Source organism: Symphalangus syndactylus, chromosome 19, assembly GCF_028878055.3.
Source record: "Symphalangus syndactylus isolate Jambi chromosome 19, NHGRI_mSymSyn1-v2.1_pri, whole genome shotgun sequence".
In the NCBI taxonomy this organism is placed as follows: Eukaryota; Metazoa; Chordata; class Mammalia; order Primates; family Hylobatidae; genus Symphalangus; species Symphalangus syndactylus.
Genome location: NC_072434.2, coordinates 88,138,403 through 88,165,365, shown reverse-complemented (window position 1 = coordinate 88,165,365; position 26,963 = coordinate 88,138,403). Strand labels below are relative to the sequence as shown.

Genomic DNA, 26,963 nt, shown 5'->3' with positions numbered 1-26,963 from the left:
CACAGATGGGGAACCCACAGATATGGAGGGCTGACTGTATTGGTGTCTTACTGTGGAAATAGCTCAGTTTGTCAATGTTTCTCTTACAATGTAGTGCCCAGAAGTGGATGTGTTACTGCAGATGTGATCGGTGCCGGAAGAAAGCACAGTGAGACTGTTAGCCTCTTCTCATAGTCTGTCACTGTGGGGGCCTTCAGTGCAATTAAAGGCTGCAGCCACTTTTTCTCAGTTTTACTCTTTAAGGGAACTTTTATTATGTTTTGATTATATAAATCATTTACAAAGTCAGTTTATTGTCCAGATGTTACCAGTTTACATTCCTAGCACTAATGTGTGAAGCTTTCTGCTTTCTTATACCGTAGCCATTGCTGGGTGTTATTCTTTCTAGTTTTTGCCATTGTATTGCTGTTTTATTTTACATTTCTTTGTTACTGAGGTTTAACGTTGCTTAAATGAATTATTATTCTTGTTGTTAAGTTTTAAATATGAGGCCTATCCTTAAACAGGTATAAATTTTATGTTCTTATTTATTGGTAAGAGCTTTTTGTGTATTGAGAATACCTTTATTTGATTAATCTTTTTTGTTGTGAATATTTTTCTAGTTTGAATATACCTTTTAATGTTACGGTATATTTTTGCCTTGTAAAATTTTTTAGTTGTTAAGTAGTTTAATATGTCAGACTTTTCCCATTCAAGGAGACCATTGAGGTCATACTTATAAACTCTTCACCTTTTTCCTTTGAGCATCATTATGATGAAGAACATTTTGTATTATCTAAGTAATATATTCTCCTTTAAAAGAGCCAAGCAGTAAATATATAGGGCATGGTGTGATTCCTTTCTTCCATATTCTTTCTCAGAAATAACCACTGCCAAGTATGTCATGCCAATATAAAGCTAAAATTTTTAAGAAGTACTTAATAACTAGAAGAAAATGCCAAATTATAGGTAGTATTACCCCTTGTCAAGAGATTCGGATTGAAGAAATTAGGCAGGGACAGGAAGGGGGATAATTAAGAAAATGAGACTTTTACACTTTATTCTGTGTAAACATTGCATCTTTCTGTTTTGCCTCACATTACATAAATGATACTGTAATCACTTACTGTGTCTTGGAGATTTATCCATGCCATTGGAACCTGGAACTCAAAAAAGAAAAAAGTGACTAGTTTGACTTAACCTGCTCTTAGTGAATCTATTCTTCTTGTCCATCTGCAATTTCAAAGTACATCTGATGCTTGAAACAACATGGGAGTTAGGGGCACAGACCACCTGCACAGTCAAAAATGTGCATATCACTTTTGACTCCCTCACAACTTAACTACTAATAGCTTGCTGTTGACTGGAAGCCTCGCTGATAACATAAACAGTCTATTAACACACATTTTATATATAATGTACTGTATTTTTACAATGAAGTAAGAGAAAAAATGTTATTAAGAAAATGTATTTGTTTTTCATCAAGGGGAAGTGGATCATCATAAAGGTCTTCATCCTTGATGTCTTCAAGTCAAGTAGGCTGAGGAGGAAGAGAAAGGGTTGGTATTGCTATCTCAGGAGTGGCTGAGGCAGAAGAAGCAAATCCAGGTACACATGGAGTCGTTCAGTTAAACCCATGTTATTAAGGGTCAGCTGTACCTATATATTGTCATTTGAGTGTAATGGTTAAGAGGATGGGACTGAATTCCAAATCCTGGCTTTGCCATTTATTAGTGTCTGTGGGCAAAATCCTTAATCTGTCTTAAATTTCTCATCTGTAAAATGGAGATGATAAAAGTGCCTACTTCATATGGGTGTAAGAATCCAAGCTCATAATGTGTGATTAGCTCTTATCAGACTGCATGGGACATATTAAATAGTAAATAACAATTTAATAATCTGTAGAATATTACTAGTTTGACATCAACTTTACTAATATTTAGTATTTAACTCACCCATTGTTTACTTCTATATAGACAGTCAGGATACTTGCCCTTTTAAGTTTTTTTTTTGTTTTTGTTTTTGTTTTTTTTAAAAAAACATTCTCCAGATGCTTTCACATTGATCAAAAATCACTGATGCTGACCAGAAATCAAAGTGATAAGCTACTTGCTAACTATCAATATCAATGTTTTCATTACGATATTTCTCTTTGGAGAAGACCAGTGTAAAAGAGGAGTTGATCAGTGTTCCTTTCCTGTCAACTGACCTTCATGTTGTACTCTCTTCCTCAGGCTTCATCTTTCATAATTTAAAAATTCATGTTTGTCTGTAGTAATTACAAAAATTCATTATAGGATTTCCAAGTTCTAATAGTTGTTTTCTAGATTTGGTCCTCGTTGTGATACTGCTCCTATATTTTTCAACACTTTTTCTTAAATGAAATAGTACTAAAGCAACAAGTACATACATACATTTTTTTCCTCTCACTCAGGATTGGGTAAGGCCAAATAGTCATATTTTAATTCTTTGGTTAAACTTTATGATTAAAAATGCTTGCTGTATAAGAACACTAATTTCCTTATCTTACACAGTTAGATAAGGGGTCAAGAAATAGAGACTTAAGTGTATTTTTTTAATGTAGAATACAAACCAGTAGAAAAGCTAAAAATGAAAATGAAAGTAACAAAAATTGGGAAGAAAGGGCAGAGGGTATCTTAATTTCTCAGTCTTTATAGTAAGAAGTCTGTTGATGTGGTTAATAGGTGATAAATCAAGAAACATCCATAATGCCAAAAGTATTAAAAGTGGCTGTTTTTGAGAAGTGGAATGGAGAATGAGGGCTTATGTATATCTGGTCCTGTGTGTATGGGAATGGTGGAAGAGATACTTTTATTTTTGAGTCTTACATGCTTTTATGTACTACTGAGTTATCACTTTCTACCTGTATTAGTTAATAAAACATACTACATGGTTCCAGTTTATAAAGATAAAAGCATACTTTTATATGTTGATATATGTATAAAAATGAATTGGATGGAAATATACCAAAATATTATAAGTGGTTATTTCTGAGTATTGAGTTTTTCCCTTCCTTATATTATTTTGTATTTTGTAAAATTTCTAAAATGCATGTATTGTATTAATTTATATAAAAAATTATTAAGATAAGTTATTTAGGACTTCCTAACATTTAATTTGTCTCGGGTTTAATTTGTCACACTTACTTGGCATCAGAATGTTTGCTTTTTATTTGTACAATTACTAGAACTTTTTTAAATTAAAGGAATTGTACATCATAGTCTTTGCATGCTTAGTAAGGTTGGCATTCTGCTGAAAATAACAGAAAACCTAGCCAACAGTAACAACAAAAAGGACATTTTCTTTTTTTCCGCTTAAGGATATAGGTGGGCAGTTATAGTTAGCAAATCAGGATAGAATCATCAAAGATTGAAGCTATCTCTGGTTCGTCACCGTTAGCTTGTTTGCTTTTCATAAACTTGTTACTTCAAGGTTTCAAGATGGCTGTAGTAATGGGCATTACATCTCTGTTCAAGGCAGTCAAATGGGAGATGGCTGGCGTCAGCCACACTGTCCCTTATGTTAGGAATGCAAAAGCTTTCTCCGAAGCTCGCTCTCAGACTTACTTTTCCAAAACTGGGTTATGTGCCACTCCTAGCTGTTAGAAAATGAATATTTGGCTTTCAATTTCTGTAGCGGGAGATGGCAAGAGTAAAGGGGTTTGGTAATTGATGTTGTGTTAGACAACCAGCAGTCTGCTACAAAAAGTTTTGGCAAATATAACTAATGTTTGTACTTCAGTTCTCAATCAGATACCCAGGAGAGACAGTAGCCTTTCTAGAGGTCAGATTGAAAAATTTGACACACAAACATTCTCTAAAATTTACTCTTGTCGGGGGTTATTCTGAAATGTAGCCATTTTGTCTGATCTTAGGAGTACTAGGTTTATGCTCCTTTCTTTTTTTTTTTTTTTTGAGATGAAGTCTCGCTCAGTCACCCAGGCTGGAGTGCAGTGGGGCAATCTCGGCTCACTACAACCTCTATCTCCCAGGTTCAAGTGATTCTCCTGCCTCAGCCTCCCAAGTAGCTGGGATTACAGGCACGTGCCACAACACCTGGCTAATTTTTGTATTTTTAGTAGAGATGGGGTTTCGCCATGTTGGCTAGGCTGACCTTGAACTTCTGACCTCAGGTGATCCACCCGCCTTGGCCTGCCAAAGTGCTGGGATTACAGGTGTGAGCCACTGCGCCTGGCTATGCTCCCTTCTTAAAAAAAAGATAGTTTTGGTATCCTGAAGTGATAATGAATTATGGGGTACGTTTGGTAAATTATTTCAATTAGTTTTATTCCCCTTGTGGAATCCAAATTCCTGTTTCTAGCTGGTAATCTGAGGATTATGAATTTTTAATGTAACAAATCAATTATGTAAGGGTTTTCATTTTTGTTTTTAAGTTACAGTATGCAATGAATCGGATAGTCACAGGTTTTATAGCTTATGACTCCACCTCTACCAACCCAAATAATGGTCAGCCAAAAATACCCAAATTACATAGTTTGAAGTATTAGGTGTTATAGTTACTTGGATTGTCTTAAATCCACATATTTTAATGGTTATTATCCCTTATTTTCTTATTCCTCTGTCACTGACTCCTTTTAAAATACTTTATGATGCAGATTTGAATAGTTGTCATTGTGATTTTTTTTTTAAAGTTCTGGGATGCATGTGCAGGACATGCAGGTTTGTTACATAGGTAAACGTGTGCCATGGTGGTTTGCTGCAACTATCAACCCATCATCTAGGTATTAAGCCCAACATGCATTAGCTATTTATCCTGATGCTCTTTCTCCCCTCCTCCCTGACAGGCCACAGTGTGTGTTGTTCACCTCCCTGTGCCCATGTGTTCTCATTGTTCAGCTACCACTTAGAAGTGGGAACATGTGGTATTTGGTTTTCTGTTCCTGTGTTAGTTTGCTGAGGATAATGGCTTCCAGCTCATCCATGGCCCTGCAAAGGACACGATCTTGTTCCTTTCTATGGCTATATAGTATTCCATGGTGTATATGTACCACATTTTCTTTATCCAGTCTATCATTGATGGGCATTTGGGTTGATTCCACGTCTTTGCTATCAGGAATAGTGCTGCATTGAACATAGATTGATTTATATTCCTTTGGATATATACCCAGTAATGGGATTGCTGGGTCAAATGGTATTTCTGGTTCTAGGTCTTTGAGGAATAGCCACCCTGTCTTCCACAATGGTTGAACTAATTTGCTTTCCCACCAATGGTGTATAAGTGTTCCTCTTTCTCCACAGCCTCACTAACATCTGCTGTTTCTTGACATTTTAATAATTGCCATTCTGACTGGTGTGAGATGGTATCTCCTTGTGATTTTGATTTGAATTTCTCGAATGATCAGTGATGTTGAGCTTTTTTTTTCATGTTTGTTGGCTGCATGTATGCCTTCTTTTGAAAAGTGTCTGTTTATGTTCTTTGCCCACTTTTGAATGAGGTTTTTTTTGTCTTGTAAATTTGTTTAAGGTCTTTGTAGATTCTGAATATTAGCCCTTTGTCGGATGGATAGATTGCAAAAATTTTCTCTGTATATGTTGTCTGTTCACTCTGATGATAGTTTCTTTTGCTGTGCAGAAGCTCTTTAGTTTAATTAGATCCCATTCATCAATTTTTGCTTTTGTTGCAATTGGTTTTGACACTTTCATCATGAAAATTTTGCCCATGCCTATGTCCTGAATGGAATTGCCTAGATTTTCTTCAAGAGTTTTTATAGTTTTGGGTTTTATGTTTAAGTCTTTAATCCGTATTGAGTTAATTTTTGTATAAGGTGTAAGGAAGGGGCCCAGTTTCAGTTTTCTGCATATGGCTAGCCAGTTCTCCTAGCACCATTTGTTAAATAGGGAATCCTTTCCCCATTGCTTGTTTTTGTCAGGTTTGTCAAAGATCAGACGGTTGTAGACCTGTGGTCTTATATCTGAGATTTCTGTTTTGTTCCATTGGTCTATGTGTCTGTTTTGGTACCAGTACCATGCTGTTATGGTTTCTGTAGCCTTGTAGTATAGTTTGAAGTCAGGTAGTGTGATGCCTCCAGCTTTGTTCTTTTTGCTTAGGATTGTCTTGGCTATTCAGGCTCTTTTTTGGTTCCGTATGAATTTTAAAGTAGTTCTTTCTTATTCTGTGAAGAAAGTCAATGGTAGTTCAATGGGAATAGTATTGAATCTATAAATTATTTTGGGCAGTATGACCATTTTCACGATATTGATTCTTCTTATCCATGAGCATGGGATGTTTTTCCATTTGTTTGTGTCCTCTCTGATTTCCTTGAGTTCTCCTTGAAAAGGTCCTTCATTTCCCTTGTTAGCTCTATTCCTATGTATTTTATTCTCTTTGTAGCAATTATGAATGGGAGTTCATTCACAATTTGGCTCTCTGCTTGTCTGTTGTTGGTGTATAGGAATGCTTGTGATTTTTACACATTGATTTTATATCCGGAGACTTTGCTGAAGTTGCTTATTAGCTTAAGAAGCTTTTGGGCTGAGATGATGGGATTTTCCGGATATAGGGTCGTGTCATCTGCAAACAAGACAGTTTGACTTCCTCTCTTCCTGTTTGAATACACTTAATTTCTCTCTCTTGCATGATTGCCTTGGCCAGAACTTCCAATACTATGTTAAATAGGAATAGTGGGAGACGGCATCCTTGTCTTGTGCCAGTTTCCAAGGGGAATGTTTCCAACTTTTGCCCATTCAGTAAGATACTGGCTGTGATTTTATCATAAATGGCTTGTATTATTTTGAGCTATGTTCCATAAATACCTAATTTATTGAGAGTTTTTAACATTAAGGGATGTTGAATTTTATTAAAGGCCTTTTCTGAGTCTTTTGAGATAGTCATGTGGTTTTGTTTTTAGTTCTGTTGATGTAATGAATTATGTTTATTAATTTGCATATGTTGAACCTGCGTTGTATCCTGGGAATGAAGCTGACTTTTTTTTTTTTTTTTTTTTTTATTATACTTTAGGGTTTTAGGGTACATGTGCACAATGTGCAGGTTTGTTACATATGTATCCATGTGCCATGTTGATTTCCTGCACCCATTAATTCGTCATTTAGCATTAGGTGTATCTCCTAATGCTGTCCCTCCCCCCTCCCCCCACCCCACAACAGTCCCCGGAGCGTGATGTTCCCCTTCCTGTGTCCATGAGTTCTCATTGTTCAATTCCCACCTATGAGTGAGAACATGCGGTGTTTGGTTTTTTGTCCTTGCGATAGTTTACTGAGAATGATGTTTTCCAGTTTCATCCATGTCCCTACAAAGGACACGAACTCATCATTTTTTATGGCTGCATAGTATTCCATGGTGTATATGCGCCACATTTTCTTAATCCAGTCTATCGTTGTTGGACATTTGGGTTGGTTCCAACTCTTTGCTATTGTGAATAGTGCCGCAATAAACATACGTGTGCATGTGTCTTTATAGCAGCATGATTTATAGTCCTTTGGGTATATACCCAGTAATGGGATGGCTGGGTCAAATGGTATTTCTAGTTCGAGATCCCTGAGGAATCGCCACACTGACTTCCACAATGGTTGAACTAGTTTACAGTCCCACCAACAGTGTAAAAGTGTTCCTATTTCTCCACATCCTCTCCAGCACCTGTTGTTTCCTGATTTTTTAATGATGGCCATTCTAACTGGTGTGAGATGGTATCTCACTGTGGTTTTGATTTGCATTTCTCTGATGGCCAGTGATGAGGAGCATTTCTTCATGTGTTTTTTGGCTGCATAAATGTCTTCTTTTGAGAAGTGTCTGTTCATGTCCTCTGCCCACTTTTTGATGGGGTTGTTTGTTTTTTTCTTGTAAATTTGTTTGAGTTCATTGTAGATTCTGGATATTAGCCCTTTGTCAGATGAGTAGGTTGCAAAAATTTTCTCCCGTTGTGTAGGTTGCCTGTTCACTCTGATGATAGTTTCTTTTGCTGTGCAGAAGCTCTTTAGTTTAATGAGATCCCATTTGTCGATTTTGGCTTTTGTTGCCATTGCTTTTGGTGTTTTAGACATGAAGTCCTTGCCCACGCCTATGTCCTGAATGGTATTGCCTAGGTTTTCTTGTAGGATTTTAATGGTTTTAGGTCTAACATATAAGTCTTTAATCCATCTTGAATTAATTTTTGTATAAGGTGTAAGGAAGGGATCCAGTTGCAGCTTTCTACATATGGCTAGCCAGTTTTCCCAGTACCATTTATTAAATAGGGAATCCTTTCCCCATTTCTTGTTTTTGTCAGGTTTGTCAAAGATCAGATAGTTGTAGCTATGCGGCATCATTTCTGAGGGCTCTGTTCTGTTCCATTGATCTATGTCTCTGTTGTGGTACCAGTACCATGCTGTTTTGGTTACTGTAGCCTTGTAGTAGAGTTTAAAGTCAGGTAGCGTGATGCCTCCAGCTTTGTTCTTTTGGCTTAGGATTGACTTGGCGATGCGGGCTCTTTTTTGGTTCCATATGAACTTTAAAGTAGTTTTTTCCAATTCTGTGAAGAAAGTCATTGGTAGCTTGATGGGGATGGCATTGAATCTATAAATTACCTTGGGCAGTATGGCCATTTTCACGATATTGATTCTTCCAACCCATGAGCATGGAATGTTCTTCCATTTGTTTGTATCCTCTTTTATTTCATTGAGCAGTGGTTTGTAGTTCTCCTTGAAGAGGTCGTTCACATCCCTGGTAAGTTGGATTCCTAGGTATTTTATTCTCTTTGAAGCAATTGTGAATGGGAGTTCACTCATGATTTGGCTCTCTGTTTGTCTGTGATTGGTGTACAAGAATGCTTGTGATTTTTGTACATTAATTTTGTATCCTGAGACTTTGCTGAAGTTGCTAATCAGCTTAAGGAGATTTTGGGCTGAGACAATGGGGTTTTCTAGATATACAATCATGTCATCTGCAAACAGGGACAATTTGACTTCCTCTTTTCCTAATTGAATACCCTTTATTTCCTTCTCCTGCCTGATTGCTCTGGCCAGAACTTCCAGCACTATGTTGAATAGTAGCGGTGAGAGAGGGCATCCCTGTCTTGTGCCAGTTTTCAGAGGGAATGCTTCCAGTTTTTGCCCATTCAGTATGATATTGGCTGTGGGTTTGTTGTAGATAGCTCTTATTATTTTGAGATACGTCCCATCAATACCTAATTTATTGAGAGTTTTTAGCATGAAGGGTTGTTGAATTTTGTCAAAGGCCTTTTCTGCATCTATTGAGATAATCATGTGGTTTTTGTCTTTGGTTCTGTTTATATGCTGGATTACATTTATTGATTTGCGTATGTTGAACCAGCCTTGCATCCCAGGGATGAAGCCCACTTGATCATGGTGGATAAGCTTTTTGATGTGCTGCTGGATTCGGTTTGCCAGTATTTTATTGAGGATTTTTGCATCAATGTTCATCAAGGATATTGGTCTGAAATTCTCTTTTTTGGTTATGTCTCTGCCAGGTTTTGGTATCAGGACGATGCTGGCTTCGTAAAATGTGTTAGGGAGGATTCCCTCTGTTTCTATCGATTGGAATAGTTTCAGAAGGAATGGTACCAGTTCCTCCTTGTACCTCTGGTAGAATTCAGCTGTGAATCCATCAGGTCCTGGACTCTTTTTGGTTGGTAAGCTATTGATTATTGCCACAATTTCAGAACCTGTTATTGGTCTATTCAGAGATTCAACTTCTTCCTGGTTTAGTCTTGGGAGGGTGTATTTGTCGAGGAATTTATCCATTTCTTCCAGATTTTCTAGTTTATTTGCATAGAGGTGTTTGTAGTATTCTCTGATGGTAGATTGTATTTCTGTGGGATCGGTGGTGATATCCCCTTTTTCGTTTTTTATTGCATCTATTTGATTCTTCTCTCTTTTCTTCTTTATTAGTCTTGCTAGCGGTCCATCAATTTTGTTGATCTTTTCAAAAAACCAGCTCCTAGATTCATTAATTTTTTGAAGGGTTTTTTGTGTCTCTATTTCCTTCAGTTCTGCTCTGATTTTAGTTATTTCTAGCCTTCTGCTAGCTTTTGAATGTGTTTGCTCTTGCTTTTCTAGTTCTTTTAATTGTGATGTTAGGGTGTCAATTTTGGATCTTTCCTGCTTTCTCTTGTGGGCATTTAGTGCTATAAATTTCCCTCTACACACTGCTTTGAACGTGTCCCAGAGATTCTGGTATGTTGTGTCTTTGTTCTCGTTGGTTTCAAAGAACATCTTTATTTCTGCCTTCATTTCATTATGTACCCAATAGTCATTCAGGAGCAGGTTGTTCAGTTTCCATGTAGTTGAGCGGTTTTGACTGAGTTTCTTAATCCTGAGTTCTAGTTTGATTGCACTGTGGTCTGAGAGACAGTTTGTTATAATCTCTGTTCTTTTACATTTGCTGAGAAGAGCTTTACTTCCAACTATGTGGTCAATTTTGGAATAGGTGTGGTGTGGTGCTGAAAAAAATGTATATTCTGTTGATTTGGGGTGGAGAGTTCTGTAGATGTCTATTAGGTCCACTTTATGTAGAGCTGAGTTCAATTCCTGGATATCCTTGTTAACTTTCTGTCTCGTTGATCTGTCTAATGCTGACAGTGGGGTGTTAAAATCTCCCATTATTATTGTGTGGGAGTTTAAGTCCCTTTGTAGGTCACTGAGGACTTGCTTTATGAATCTGGGTGCTCCTGTGTTGGGTGCATATATATTTAGGATAGTTAGCTCTTCTTGTTGAATTGATCCCTTTACCATTATGTAATGGCCTTCTTTGTCTCTTTTGATCTTTGTTGGTTTAAAGTCTATTTTATCAGAGACTAGGATTGCAACCCCTGCCTTTTTTTGTTTTCCGGTTGCTTGATAGATCTTCCTCCATCCCTTTATTTTGAGTCTATGCGTGTCTCTGCACGTGAGATGGGTTTCCTGAATACAGCACACTGATGGGTCCTGACTCCTTATCCAGTTTGCCAGTCTGTGTCTTTTGATTGGAGCATTTAGCCCATTCACATTTAACGTGAATATTGTTATGTGTGAATCTGATCCTGTCATTATGATGTTAGTTGGTTATTTTGCTCGTTAGTTGCTATAGTTTCTTCCTAGCCTCGATGGTCTTTACAATTTGGCATGTTTTTGCAGGGGCTGGTACCGGTTGTTCCTTTCCATGTTTAGTGCTTCCTTCAGGAGCTCTTTTAGGGCAGGCCTGGTGGTGACAAAATCACTCAGCGTTTGCTTGTCTGTAAAGTATTTTATTTCTCCTTCACTTATGAAGCTTAGTTTGGCGGGATAGGAAATTCTGGGTTGAAAATTCTTTTCTTTAAGAATGTTGAATATCGGCCCCCACTCTCTTCTGGCTTGTAGAGTTTCTGCTGAGAGATCAGCTGTTAGTCTGATGGGCTTCCCTTTGTGGGTAACCCGACCTTTCTCTCTGGCTGCCCTTAACATTTTTTCCTTCATTTCCACTTTGGTGAATCTGACAATTATGTGTCTTGGAGTTGCCCTTCTCGAGGAGTATCTTTGTGGCGTTCTCTGTATTTCCTGAATCTGAATGCTGGCCTGCCTTGCTAGATTGGGGAAGTTCTCCTGGATAATATCTTGCAGAGTGTTTTCCAACTTGGTTCCATTCTCCCCATCATTTTCAGGTACACCAATCAGACGTAGGTTTGGTCTTTTCACATAGTCCCAAATTTCTTGGAGGCTTTGTTCATTTCTTTTTATTCTTTTTTCTCTAAACTTCCCTTCTCTCTTCATTTCATTCATTTCATCTTCTATCAGCGATACCCTTTCTTCCAGTTGATCGCATCTGCTACTGAGGCTTCTGCATTCTTCGCGTAGTTCTCGAAACTTGGCTTTCAGCTCCATCATCTCCTTTAAGCCCTTCTCTCCATTGGTTATTCTAGTTATCCATTCTTCTAATTTTTTTTCAAAGTTTTTAACTTCTTTGCTATTGTTTTGAATTTCCTCTCGTAGCTCAGAGTAGTTTGATCGTCTGAAGCCTTCTTCTCTCAACTCATCAAAGTCATCCTCCATCCAGCTTTGTTCCGTTGCTGGTGAGGAACTGCGTTCCTTTGGAGGAGGAGAGGTGCTCTGTTTTTTAGAGTTTCCAGTTTTTTTGGTCTGTTTTTTCCCCATCTTTGTGGTTTTGTCTACTTTTTGTCTTCGATGATGGTGATGTACAGATGGGTTTTTGGTGTGGATGTCCTTTCTGTTTGTTAATTTTCCTTCTACCAGACAAGACCCTCAGCTGCAGGTCTGTTGGAGTTTACTAGAGGTCCACTCCAGACCCTGTTTGGCTGGGTGTCAGCACCGGTGGCTGCAGAACAGCGGATTTTCGTGAGACCACAAATTCAGCTGTCTGATAGTTCCTCTGAAAGTTTTGTCTCAGAGGAGTACCCGGTTGAATGAGGTGTCAGTCTGTCCCACTGGGGGGGTGCCTCCCAGTTAGGCTGCTCAGGGGTGAGGGACCCACTTTAGGAGGCAGTCTGTCCGTTCTCAGATCTCCAGCTGCGTGCTGGGAGAACCACTACTCTCTTCAAAGCTGTCAGTCAGACAGGGACATTTAAGGCTGTGGAGGTTCTCGCTGAGTTTTTGGTTGTCTGTGCCCTGCCCCCAGAGGTGGAGCCTACAGAGGCAGGCGGGCCTCCTTGAGCTGTGGTGGGCTCCACCCAGTTCGAGCTTCCTGGCTGCTTTGTTTACCTAAGCAAGCCTGGGCAATGGCGGGCGCCCCTCCCCCAGCCTCGTTGCCGCCTTGCAGCGTGATCTCAGACTGCTGTGCTAGCAATCAGCAAGACTCTGTGGGCATAGGACCCTCCGAGCCAGGTGCGGGACACAATCTCCTAGTGTGCCGTTTTCCAGGCCCGTTGGAAAAGCGCAGTATTAGGACGGGACTGACCCGATATTCCAGGTGCCGTCTGTTTTCCCTTTCTTTGACTAGGAAAGGGAACTCCCTGACCCCTTGCGCTTCCCGAGTGAGGCAATGCCTCGCCGTGCTTCGGCTCGCGCACAGTGCGCTTCACCGACTGTCCTGAACCCACTGTTAGGCACTCCCTAGTGAGATGAAACCGGTACCTCAAGCAGAAATGCAGAAATCACCCGTCTTCTGTGTCGCTGGGGCTGGGAGCTGGAGACTGGAGCTGTTCCTATTCGGCCATCTTGGCTCCACCCGAATGAAGCTGACTTGATCGTGGTGAATAAGCTTTTTGATGTGCTGCTGGATTCACTTTGCCAGTGTTTTAGTGAGGATTTTTGCATTAATGTTCATCAGGGATATTGGCTGAAGTTTTCTTTTTCTGTTTCATCTCTCCTGGGTTTTTGTATCAGGTTGTTGCTGCCTCATAAAATAAGTTGGGGAGAAGTCCCTCCTTTTCAATTGTTGGGAATAGTTTCAGAAGAAGTGGTACTAGCTCCTCTTTGTACCTCTGGTAGAATTCAGCTGTAAATCCATCTGGTCCTGGGCTTTTTTTGGTTAATATGCCATTTATTACTGCCTCAGTTTCAGAACCTGTATTGGTCTATTCCTGGATTCAACTTCTTCCTGGTTCAGTCTTGGGAGGGTGTATGTGTCCAGGAATTTATCCATTTCTTCTAGATTTTCTAGTTTATTTGCATAGAGGTGTTTATAGTATTCTCTGATGGTAGTTTGTATTTCTCTGGGGTTGGTGGTGATGTGGTGATATCCCCTTTATCATTTTTTATTGAATCTATTTGATTCTTCTCTTCTTCTTTATTAATCTAGCTGGCGTTTTATCTATTTTATTATTTTTTTTCAAAAAACCAGCTCCTGGATTAGTTTTTTTTTTTTTTTTTGAAGGGTTTTTAGTGTCTCTGTCTCCTTCAGCTCTGCTCTGATCTTGGTTATTTCTTGTCTTCTGCTAGCTTTGTGGTTTGTTTGCTCTTGGTTCTCTAGTTCTTTTAGTTGTGATGTTAGGTTGTCAGCTTGAGATCTTTCTAATATTTTGATGTGGGCATTTAGTGCTATAAATTTCCCTCTTAACACTGCTTTAGCTGCATCCCAGAGATTCTGGTACATTGTCTCTTTGTTCTCATTGATTTCAAGGAACTTCTTGATTTCTGCCTTAATTTCATTATTTACCCAGGAGTCATTCAGGAGCAAGTTATTCAATTTCCATGTAGTTGTGTGGTTTTGAGTGAGTTTCTTAATCTTGAGTTCTGATTTGATTGTGCTGTTGTCTGAGAGACTGTTAGGATTTCAGTTTTCCTGCATTTGCTTAGAAGTGTTTTACTTCCAATTATGTGATTGATTTTAGAGTATGTGCCATGTGGCACCAAGAAGAATGTATATTCTGTTGTCTTTGGGTGGAGAGTTCTATAGATATCTATCAGGTCCAGTTGATCCAGAGCTGAGTTCAGGTCCTGAATATCCTTGTTAATTTTCTGTCTTGATGATCTATCTAATATTGATGGTGGAGTGTTAAAGTCTACTACTGTTATTGTATGGGAGTCTTAGTCTCTTTGTAGGTCTCTAAGAACTTGTTTTATGAATCTTGATGCTCCTATATTGGGTGCATATATATTTAGGATGGTTAGCTCTTCTTGTTGATTTAATCCCTTTACCATTATGTAATGCCCTTCTTTGTCTTTTTTGATCTTTGTTGGTTTAAAGTCGGTTTTGTCAGAGACTAGGATTGCAACCTCTACTTTTTACTGCTTTCCATTTGCTTGGTAAATTTTCCTCCACTCCTTTGTTTTGAGCTTATGTATGTCTTTGCCCATGAAATGGGTCTCTTGAATACATCCCACTGATGGGTCTTGACTGTTTATGCAGCTAGCCATTCTGTGTCTTTTAATTGGGACATTTGGCCCATTTACATTTAAGGTTAATATTGTTATTTGTGAATTTGATTCTGTCATCATGATGTTAGCTGGTGGTTTTGCAGATGTGTTGATGTAGCTGCTTCATAGTGTCATTGGTCTTTGTATTTCAGTGTATTTTTGCAGTGGCTGGTAATGGTTTTTCCTTTTCATGTTTAGTCTTCCTTTAGGAGCTCTTGCAAAGCAGGCCTGGTGGTGGTGAATTCTCTCAGCATTTTCTTGTGTGAAAATTATTTTATTTTTCCAAACTGAGCCTATGAAGCTTAGTTTGGCTAGACTTGAAATTCTGGGTTGGAAATTTTTTTCTTAATGTTGAATATTGGTCCCCAATCTCTTTTAACTTGTAGGGTTTCTGCTGAGAAGTCTGCTGTTTGTCTGATGGGCTTCCCTTTGTAGGTGACCTGGCCTTTCTCTCTGGCTGCTTTTAACATTTTTTCTTTGATTTTGACCTTGGAGAATCTGATGATTATGTGTCTTGGGGTTGATCTTCTCATGGAGTATCTTACTGGGGTTCTCTGGATTTCCTGAATTTGAATGTTGGCCTGTCTTATTAGGTTGGGGAAGTTCTCCTGGTTGATATCCTGAAGTATATATTCCAACTTGGTTCCATTTTCCCCATCTTTTTCAGGTACCCTAATCAGTCATAGGTTTGGTCTTCTTACATAATCCCATAGTTCTCAGAGGTTTTCTTTGTTCCTTATCATTCCTTTTTCTCTAATCTTGGGAAGATAGTCTTCAAGCTCTGAAATTCTTTCCTCCACTTGGTCTCTTTGGCTATTTATACTTGTGGTTGCATTGTGAAGTTCTCGTGTTGTGTTTTTCAGTTCTAGTGTTGTGTTTTTCAGTTCTATTGGGTCATTATGTTTCTCTCTAAACTGGTTATTCTGGTTAACAGCTCCTGTAATGTTTTATCATGGTTCATAGCTTCTTTGCATTGGGTTAGAACATGCTCCTTTAGCACAGTGAAGTTTGTTATTACCCACCTTCTGAAGCCTACTTCTGTCAGTTCATCTAAGTGTTCATCTAGTTGTGTGTCCTTGCTAGAGAGGTGTTGTGATCATTTGGAGGAGAAGAGGCAGTCTGGCTTTTTGGGTTCTCGATGTTTTTTTCGTTGATTCTTTCTTATCTTCATGGGTTTACCCAGCTTTGATCTTTGAGGCTGCTGACCTTCAGATCGAGTTTTTGTGGGGACTTTTTTGTTGTTGATGCTGCTGTTGTTGCTTTCTGTTAGTTTCTCTTTTTAACAGTTAGGGCTGGGTGTGGTGGCTCACACCTGTAATCCCAGCACTTTGGGAGGCTGAGGCAGGTGGATCATGAGATCAGGAGATCGAGACCATCCTGGCTAACACAGTGAAACCCTGTCTCTACTAAAAAATACAAAAAATTAGCTGGGCGTGGTGGCATGCGCCTGTAGTCCCAGCTACTCAGGAGGCTGAGGCAGGAGAATTGCTTGAACTTGGGAGGCGGAGGTTGCAGTGAGCCAAGATTGTGCCACTGCACTCCAGCCTGGGTGACAGAGCAAGACCCCATCTCAAAAACAAAACAAAAACAGGCCCCTCTCCTGTAGGGCTGCTGCAGTTTGCTGGGGGCCCATTCCAAACCCTATGTGCTTGGATCCCTCCCACACCTGGAGGTGTCACCAGTGGGGCCTGCAGAACAGCAAAGATGGCTGCCTACTCCTTCCTCTCAGATTTCTGTCCCAGAGGGGCACCGACCTGATGCCAGCAGGAATGCTCCTATATAAGGTGTCTGGCGACCCCTGTTGGGGGTGTCTCTCTCAGTCAGGAGGCACAAGATCCAGGACCTGCTTAATGAAATTGTCCAGCTGCCCCTTGGCGGAGGGGATGCACTGTGCTGGGGATTGTCACACTCCTCTGGACTACCTGGATTCCTCAGTGCCAGCAGTGAGAAAGACTAAGTCTGCTCATCCACAGAGACAGTGACTGCCTCTCGCTGCAGGGACTGAGTCCCAGGGAGAGCAGAGTTCTATTCCTAAACCCCTGCTGGAGTTGCTGAAATTCCTGCAGGGAGGCCTTGCCCAGTGAGGAGGGATGGGTCAGGATCTGGCCTAAAGAGGCAGTCTGGCCACAGTCTGCCACAGCTGCTGTCCTTTGCTGTGGGGAATTTCTCCTGGGTCCAAACCGTCCAGTCTCCCTGGCACCAGCAGGGAAAAAACGGCGAGCTGGAGCTACAGTGTGGGCTGCTGGCCCTCTGGAGCTCAGTCATCTTAGGCAGCAGGCAGCTGCAGTGATGGCTGCTTTCCCTTCCCTGGAGAGCTCAGTCGTCTTGGACAGCAGGCAGCCGCAGTGATGACGGTGGCCCCTTTCCCTGGGAATTTGGTAGTCTTAGGCATTCTGCAGTTGAGTGGCCGCCAAGCATCTGCACAGCTCTGTGCTTGGGACCCAAGGCCTTGGTGGCATCGGCTCATGACGGGGATATCCTGACCTGACCCATGGGTTGCACAGATCTGTGGAAAAAACATGGTTTCCCAGGCAGGGTAGCACAGTCACTCACTGCCTCCCTTGGCTGGGGGTGGGAGCTCCCCTTGCTCCATTGTGGCTCCCATGTGGGCCATTGCATCACCCTTCTTTTCCTCACTCTCCATGGGTCGCGCCAACTGCCTAGTCAGTCCCATTGAGAGAACCTAGATACCTCAGTTGCTGGTGTGGGATTCACTTGCCATTTTTGTTCTTGGTGGGAGCCTCTGGCCGCAGCTGTTTCTAGTTGGCCATCTTGGCGCCTGTCACTGTGATTTTTATGGACTTCTGCATAACATATTGCTGAAAAAAAATTATCAAATGAGACTTGTTTAAAAAATTTAAGTTTTAATTGTTTTCATCAATTGTTGGGTAAACTTTATGTTAAGTTTTCTTACCAGTTAGAGATACTATATTTATTCAACACCAAGCCATTTTTTCTTAGTCCAAAAAAGTGTTATTGCCTTATACTTTCGAGGAGTAAAAAATTGTTCTTGTAAATGAGCATGTTTGTATCTAGTTTTTGGACAAACTGATTTCTTTATTTACTTCTAGTGAAATATGTGCCAGAAACTGGGATGTGTGAGATACTGAGATGAAGAAACACTTGCCCTCATGGAGTCTAGAGTCTAGTGGGGTAAAAAGACTTCAAGATGAGTCAGTTTCCTCATTGATAAAATGGGGGTAATAGTACCTATCTACCTCATGAAGGTTATTGTGAGGATTAACTGAGTTAAATTATGTAATAGTGACTTAGAATTTTGCCAGGTACATAGTAAGTGTTCCATAAATGTTGGCTGCTGTTCTTATTTTTGCAAAATCGAGATTTGTATAAAGTGCTGTGGAAGTACAGACTAAGCAAGGGTTGACTTTCTAGAAAGTTAGGGGAGTGATCCAGTGTTAGTCTGCTCTCAATCCTACTTCATAGTTTCCGTGTGCATAGTAAGTCCTCAAAAACTGTGGAATGAATGAAGCAAAGAATGAGAATATACTTACCTGAGTGGGATTGTTAAGACGGCTTCTTTAAACATCTTAAAATAGATGTCAATAAAATTTGAAGATGCAGTATTACAATTTAGCATTTATCTTCCATGCCTGAGTTAATTCATGGATAGAATTTAGAATATTTTTTCAAGTAAATAAATAATGGAAGATAGTTTAAGAAATGAAAAAGCTATTACTTTCAGCCAGGTTTTTTAAATAAGCTGGGTTTTCAAACTGTTTGTTTGCTTATTTATTTATTTGAGACAGAGTCTTGCTCTATCACCCATTCTGGAGTGCAGTGGCGTGATCTCGGCTCACTGCAAACTCTGCCTTCTGGGTTGAAGTGATTCTCCTGCCTCAGCCTCCTCAGTAGCTGGGACTACAGGCATGCGCCACCACGCCTGGCTAATTTTTGCATTTTTAGTAGAGATGGGGTTTCACCATGTTGGCTAGGCTGGTCACAAACTCCTGACCTCAAGTGATTCACCTGCCTCAGCTTCCCAAAGTGCTGGGATTACAGGCATGAGCCACCACGCCTGGCCTCAAACAGTTTAAAATATTATTTTCTAGCAGGGTCTTGAAATACAAGTATCTTATACTACAGACTACAGATATTATTCATATATTTTGGCAGTGTTGTGTTGTTGTAGATCATTATAGCTACATCAGTTACCAATGCTGTGTAATGGACTACCCCAATGTTTATTGCCTTAAAACAACTATTTATCTTTTTTCATGATTCTGTGGTTTGAGTCCATGGTTCTCTTGGAGATGTCACCTAGAGTCATTCCTATGGGTGCACTTAGAAGGGTAGCTGGACTGAACTGACAGATGGTAGAATGGTTTATTCCCATATTTGGGTCCTTGGTGCTTGAATGTTGGCTCAGAGTGCCTCAGTTCTCCTCCATGTTGCCTCTCTCTAGCAGGACATCCTGGATTACTTTAGAGCATGTTACTAACTTCTAAGAATGGAAGCCACCAGTTCTTCTAAAGACTAGTTGCAGAAGTGGCAGATCATTGTTCCAATACATTTTATTCGTGCAACAAGTCACAAGATTCACCAGCTCAGATTCAAGAGGAGGAGAAATGGAGTCCATCTCCTCATAGGAAGAATGATAAGGAATTTGTGGCCTCCTGTAATCCACCATGGTAGCATAGCACCTTATTATCTTTGATTTACATTTGTAGCCTATCCTCCTTATCTGCCCTTTCTCCCCTTATAAGTTTTATCTTTTATCTTTTTTTCCTTAATTTTCCATGAATATTTGTAGTTTGTCTTCTGTTTCACTGGTTCAGATTTCTGTTCTCTTGATATAAACTGTTTCTTTCTACAGTGTTACTGCCTTTGTGTTGTTTTACTTTGCCTATATGCTTTTCTTATCTTTTCTAGTTTACTAGTCATGTATCCTACATTTTAGATGCCTTTTCTTGATATCATTTAATTTTAACTTTATGTAATCTATTTAAAAATTTTTCTCAGAATATAAATAATAGGTGCAGTAGTAGAATTAAAGGTAGTGTCAGAAAGAGTAGGGTGGTGCCTGCCATGTTATGTTAGTGACCCTGTGTCTTTGGTTTAGGGATCTGGTGGAACATGACCAGCTATCCCCTTTTGCCTGAGATACCCTCAGCTTTTGATCATCACTACTGAGTATTTACATGTTTTAGTGAAACTACGAATTACTCAAATGTTGTGATTTAAAATGTGGAAGATAAGCTGTTGATATGCTAGTTCAAAAAGCAATTCAAACTGCTGTGTGACCTAGAAAAACACCATCTTGACCCATGTAAAGGTGGAATGGCCATTAAGCTCCTATTCCCACCAGAAATGGAATTATAAGCCAAAAGCTATCATGAACTTCTCCATCATGTCAGCAAGCCATAGTAGAAACCAAATAGGGTCTTCTGATGACTACATCCCTGGCTAACATATTGTCTGCAATTTCATGACAGACCCTGGTGCAGAACCATCTAGCTAAGTCGCTCCTTTCCCACAGAAACTGTATAATAAAACCCTGTTGTATTGAAAATACTAATTTTGGGGATAATTATAGCAATAGATAATAGAGATTTTGAGCAGGGCATGGTGGCACACAGCTGTAATCCCAGCACTTTGGGAGGCTGAGGTGAGTGGATCACATGAGCTCAGGAGTTTGAGATCAGCCTGGGCAAGATGGTGAAACCTCATCTCTACACACACACACACACAAAAAAAAAAAAAAAAAAAAAAAAAAAATAGCTGGGTGTGGTGGTGCACGCCTGTGGTCCCAGCTACTTGGGAGACTGAGGTGGGAGGATCGCTATCTCTAAGTTTTTGAGCCTGGGAGGTGGGGGTTGCAGTGAGCTAAGATTGTGCTACTGCCCTCCATCCTGAGTGACAGAGTGAGATCCTGCCAAAAAAAAAAAAAAAAAATAAGCAATATAGATTTTGGTATCAGAGTGGTTTTGTTTTGTTGTAACAAAAATGTAGTACCGTCTTTTGAATTTGGAAGTGGCTACAAGCTTGAAGGATTTTGAAGCATTAGTGAAAGCATGTAGAGCCTTGAGTTGACTGTTAGTAGAAGTTTGATGTAGAAGTAGAAGCCTTTGAGAAGGCTTTGCTTGAGGGCTTAAAGTGAGAAAAATATTAACGGAAACACCAGGAAAGGGGATCCTTTTTCTGTGGTGGCAGAAAGTTTAGCAACTCTGTCATGTGCAGTAAGATGGAAAATAGAAAAATGTAACCTGCGAATGAAGTGATCTAGCTAAGGAGATTTCTTATCAGAATGTTGAAGAAGCTACCTGGTTTCTTCTTGCTACTTATATATAAAATGTAAAAGGAGAGAGATAAGCAAAATGAAATACTGTTAAAAAACAGCAAGGAATTGTAGGGCTTGAAAATTCCCAGCCTCTTCATATGATCATTGATACTAAAATTAAGAAATGGATTCTAGAAAAGATCCAATCTAGGGCACTCATGGGAAAACATGATCTACGGATCAAGCTGAAGATGTGACTTTAATGTCCCTTAAGACCTTAGAAATACCCAGGTGTTTTGAAGTTGTGACTTTAAAGTCCTTTAAGATCTTAGAAAGATCCAAAGTGTTGCCTCAAAACACCTGCTGGATTTCAGAATTGCTATGGGTCAGTGACTCCCACACACCTCCTAATTGTCCTTTGTTTGAACAGGAGTGCTGATCGTAGTTTTGCTATGCCTTTTGCATCACTGGTCTTGAATTCCTGACCCAACAGAAACTGTGAGATCATAAAGGCTTATTGTTATTTTAAAGCATTAAGTTTTGTGGTAATCTGTTTATGCAGTGATAGATAGCTAATGGAGTGACAGTTAAGTTGAATTTGGGAGACTGATAAGATGGCAGCCTTGCAACAGAGGCAGGTAGTGGGGTTGGGGGAGAACATTTGATGCAGAGTAAAAATAAGATCTCTGATTCCAAAGGTCATGAATTGTTAGGATCATGGGATGACTGTGTATCATTGGAAGATGTAAGCTCAAGAATATTCATGAATATATGTTCTATTAAACATTGGTAAGAAGAGTTTTCTGACCAATAATTATTTCTAAGAACTACAAAATTTTATGTGTAGAATGAGGAAGAATTTTTTCCATTTGTTTTATACTTAGATTGTGAAGTTATGTTTACATAGCTTATATTCTCAGGTTAGTTTATTTATTTTGTAAAAGTATTTAAAGTAAATGTTAGATATAATAGGGTTCTATACTTAATCTAAACTAAATCTCTTCAAGATAAGCCCCTCTATCAGTTTACTAATATTTACAGTGATTGGAAAGAAGAGAAAATTACTTTCACTTTTAACTTTTTATTTTGAAGATTTAAAAATATATAGAAAAGCTGAATGTATTGTGTTCATGAGCACAAAAACATCCTTAACATTTTGTCACATTTGCTTTACATATATTTAAAAATTTTATTTTGTGACCTGATCTCACTCTGTTGCTTAGGCTGGAGTGGATCAAAGCTCAGTGCAGCCTCTAACTTTTGGGCTCAAGCGATCCTCCTGTATGAGCCTCCCAAGTTGCTGGGACTACAGGTGTGCACCACCACCTGGCTAATATTCTAATTTTTAAGAGATGGGGTCTCACTAGATTGTCCAGGCTGATCTTGATCTCCTGGGGTCAAGCGATCCTCCTGCCTTGGCCTCCGAAAATGCTAGGAATACTGGTGTGAGCCACTGTGCCCAGTCCATATACTTCTTATAATTTTTAATTGAATCATTTGAATGGAAGCTGTAGATATCACTTTATCTCTAAGTTCTTCTAGCCCGAATTTCCAAGGGTAGGCTATTCATAATCACAGTATCATTATCACAACTAAGAAAAAACATATTTCATAATTATGCCTAATATGGTAGTCCATAAAAGTTTATAAATTTTTTTAAATCCAGGGTCCTTACAATATATTTGGTTATGTCACCTGAGACTGTTTTATTCTAGAAAATAAAAATCTAACATTATATTGCTTTCTATGACGTTGATTCTAATTTTTTTTATTGTGTACTTTTTTCTTTTTTTTATTTCCATAGGCGTTTGGGGAACAGGTGGTATTTGATTACACAAGTAAGCTCTTTAGTGGTGACTTGTGAGATTTTGGTGCACCCATCACCCAAGCAATATACACTGAACCCGATTTTGATTGTAATTTTTTTGAGGATTTTGTATCTGTTGTTTTGTGAATATCCCACATTCTGAATTTGTCCAGTTTTTCCTCCTTGTTAGATTCAGGTTGAACCTTTTTTGGTGAGAATACTGCATACATGATACATACTTAATCAAGAAGGTGACTGCTGGATCTCTTCACTGTAAAGATATATTTTTCTCTTTTTTTTTTTATACTTTAAGTTCTGGGTACATGTGCACAACATGCAGGTTTGTTACATATGTATATATGTGCTGTGTTGGTGTGCTGCACCCATTAACTCATCGTTTATATTAGGTATATCTCCTAATGCTATCCCTCACCCCTCCCCCCACTCCTCAACAGGCCCCGGTGTGTGATGTCCCCCTTCCTCTGTCCAAGTGTTCTCATTGTTCAATTCCCACCTATGCCACCTATGAGTGAGAACATGTGATGTTTGGTTTTTTGTCTTTGCGATAGTTTGCTGAGAATGATGGTTTCCAGCTTCATCCATGTCCCTACAAAGGACATGAACTCATCATTTTTTATGGCTGCATAGTATTCCATGGTGTATATGTGCCACATTTTCTTAATCCAGTCTATCATTGCTGGACATTTGGGTTGGTTCCAGGTCTTTGCTATTGTGAATAGTGCCACAATAAACATACATGTGCATGTGTCTTTATAGCAGCATGATTTATAATCCTTTGAGTATGTACCCAGTAATGGGATGGCTGGGTCAAATGGTATTTCTAGTTCTAGATCCCTGAGGAATCGCCACACTGTCTTCCACAATGGTTGAACCAGTTTACAGTGCCACCAACAGTGTAAAAGCGTTCTTATTTCTCCACATCCTCTCCAGCACCTGTTGTTTCCTGACTTTTTAATGATCGCCATTCTAACTGGTGTGAGATGGTATCACACTGTGGTTTTGATTTGCATTTCTCTGATGGCCAGTGACGATGAGCATTTTTTCATGTGTCTTTTGGCTGCATAAATGTCTTCTTTTGAGAAGTGTCTGTTCATTTGCTTCGCCCACGTGTTGATGGGGTTGTTTGTTTTTTTCTTGTAAATTTGTTTGAGTTCATTGTAGATATGGATATTAGCCCTTTGTCAGATGAGTAGATTGAAAAAATTTTCTCCCATTCTGTAGGTTGCCTGTTCACTCTGATGGTAGTTTCTTTTGCTGTGCAGAAGCTCTTTAGTTTAATGAGATCCCATTTGTCAATTTTGGCTTTTGCTGCCATTGCTTTTGGTGTTTTAGACATGAAGTCCTTGCCCATGCCTGTGTCCTGAATGGTATTGCCTAGGTTTTCTTCTAGGGTTTTTATGGTTTTAGGTCTAACATTTAAGTCTTTAATCCATCTTGAATTAATTTTTGTATAAGGTGTAAGGAAGGGATCCAGTTTCAGCTTTCTACATATGGCTAGCCAGTTTTCCCAGCACCATTTGTTAAATAGGGAATCCTTTCCCCATTTCTTGTTTTTGTCAGGTTTGTCAAAGATCAGATAGTTGTAGATATGTGCCATTATTTCTGAGGGCTCTGTTCTGTTCCATTGGTCTATGTCTCTGTTTTGCTACCAGTACCATGCTGTTTTGGTTACTGTAGCCTTGTAGTATAATTTGATGACAGGTAGTATGATGCCTCCAGCTTTGTTCTTTTGGCTTAGGATTGACATGGCAATGTGGACTCTTTTTTGGTTCCATATGAACTTTAAAGTAGTTTTTTCCAATTCTGTAAAGAAAATCATTTGTAGCTTGATGGGGATGGCATTGAATCTATAAATCACCTTGGGCAGTATGACCATTTTCACGATATTGATTCTTCCTATCCACGAGCATGGAATGCTCTTCCATTTGTTTGTATCCTCTTTTATTTCATTGAGCAGTGGTTTGTAGTTCTCCTTGAAGAGGTCCTTCACATCCCTTGTAAGTTGGATTCCTAGGTATTTTATTCTCTTTGAAGCAATTGTGAATGGGAGTTCACTCATGATTTGGCTCTCTGTTTGTCTGTGATTGGTGTATAAGAATGCTTGTGATTTTTGCACATTGATTTTGTATTCTGAGACTTTGCTGAAGTTGCTTATCAGCCTAAGGAGATTTTGGGCTGAGACAATGGGGTTTTCTAGATATACAATCATGTCATCTGCAAATAGGGACAATTTGACTTCCTCTTTTCCTAATTCAATACCCTTTATTTCTTTCTCCTGCCTGATTGCCCTGGCTAGAACTTCCAACACTATGTTGAATAGGAGTGGTGAGAGAGGACATTCCTGTCTTGTGCCAGTTTTCAAAGGGAATGTTTCCAGTTTTTGCCCATTCAGTGTGATATTGGCTGTGTGTTTGTCATAAATAGCTCTTATTATTTTGAGATACGTCCCATCAATACCTAATTTATTGAAAGTTTTTAGCATGAAGGGTTGTTGAATTTTGTCAAAGGCCTTTTCTGCATCTATTGAGATAATCATGTGGTTTTTGTCATTGGTTCTGTTTATATGCTGTATTACTTTTATTGATTTGCATATGTTGAACCAGCCTTGCATCCCAGGGATGAAGCCCACTTGATCATGGTGGATAAGCTTTTTGATGTGCTGCTGGATTCAGTTTGCCAGTATTTTATTGAGGATTTTTGCATCGATGTTCATCAGGGATATTGGTCTAAAATGCTCTTTTTTTTTGCTGTGTCTCTACCAGGCTTTGGTATGAGGATGATGCTGGCCTCATAAAATGAGTTAGAGAGGATTCTCTCTTTTTCTATTGATTGGAATCGTTTCAGAAGAAATGGTACCAACTCCTCCTTGTACCTGTGGTAGAATTTGGCCATGAATCTGTCTGGTCCTGGACTTTTTTTGGTTGGTAAGCTATTAATTATTGCCTCAATTTCAGAGTCTGTTATTGGTCTATTCAGAGATTCAACTTCTTCCTGGTTTAGTCTTGGGAGGCTGTATGTGTTGAGGAATTTATCCATTTCTTCTAGATTTTCTAGTTTATTTGTGCAGAGGTGTTTATAGTATTCTCTGATGGTAGTTTGTATTTCTGTGGGATTGGTGGTGATATCCCCTTTATCATGTTTTATTGAGTCTATTTGATTCTTCTCTCTTTTCTTCTTTATTAGTCTTGCTAGCAGTCTATCAATTTTGTTGATCTTTTCAAAAAACCAGCTCCTGGATTCATTTATTTTTTGAAGGGTTTTTGTGTCTCTGTCTCCTTCAGTTCTGCTCTGATCTTAGTTATTTCTTGCCTTCTGCTAGCTTTTGAATGTGTTTGCTCTTGCTTCTCTAGTTCTTTTAATTGTGTTGTTAGGGTGTCAATTTTAGATCTTTCCTGCTTTCTCTTGTGGGCATTTAATGCTATAAATTTCCCTGTACACACTGCTTTAAATGTGTCCCAGAGATTCTGGTATGTTGTGTCTTTGTTCTCGTTGGTTTCAAAGAACATCTTTATTTCTGCCTTCATTTCGTTATGTACCCAATAGTCATTCAGGAGCAGGTTGTTCAGTTTCCATGTAGTTGAGTGGTTTTGAGTGAGTTTCTTAATCGTGAGTTCTAGTTTGGTTGCACTGTGGTCTGAGAGAGTTTGTTATAATTTCTGTTCTTTTACGTTTGCTGAGGAGTGCTTTACTTCCAACTATGTGGTCAGTTTTGGAATAAGTGTGGTGTGGTGCTGAGAAGAACGTATAATCTGTTGATGTGGGGTGGAGAGTTCTGTAGATGTCTATTAGGTCTGCTTGGTGCAGAGCTGAGTTCAATTCCTGGATATCCTTGTTAATTTTCTGTCTCATTGATCTGTCTAATGTTGACAGTGGGGTGTTAAAGTCTCCCATTATTATTGTGTAGTAGTCTAAGTCTCTTTGTAGGTCTCTAAGGCCTTGCTTTATGAATCTGGGTGCTCCTGTATTGGGTGCATATATATTTAGGATAGTTAGCTCTTCTTGTTGAATTGATCCCTTTACCATTATGTAATGGCCTTCTTTGTCTCTTTTGATCTTTGTTGGTTTAAAGTCTGTTTTATCAGAGACTAGGATTGCAACCCCTGCCTTTTTTTGTTTTCCATTTGCTTGGTAGATCTTCCTCCATCCCTTTATTTTG

At 39.2% G+C, this 26,963-nt stretch overlaps 1 protein-coding gene across 4 annotated transcripts in view; it reads left to right on the top strand.

Moving 5' to 3' along the window:
* The window catches only part of AKT3 (AKT serine/threonine kinase 3), a 370,924-nt gene that overhangs the window by 26,775 nt on the left and 317,186 nt on the right, over positions 1 to 26,963 (top strand). Inside the window, exon 1 of one of the 4 annotated variants that reach the window (XM_055235069.2) lies at positions 1,475 to 1,587. The exons of the other annotated variants lie outside the window; for them this stretch is intronic. The gene's annotated coding sequence lies outside the window, so the exon portion shown is untranslated. Of the gene's footprint in view, positions 1 to 1,474; positions 1,588 to 26,963 lie in introns of those variants that run through there. 4 annotated transcript variants of the gene reach the window in all.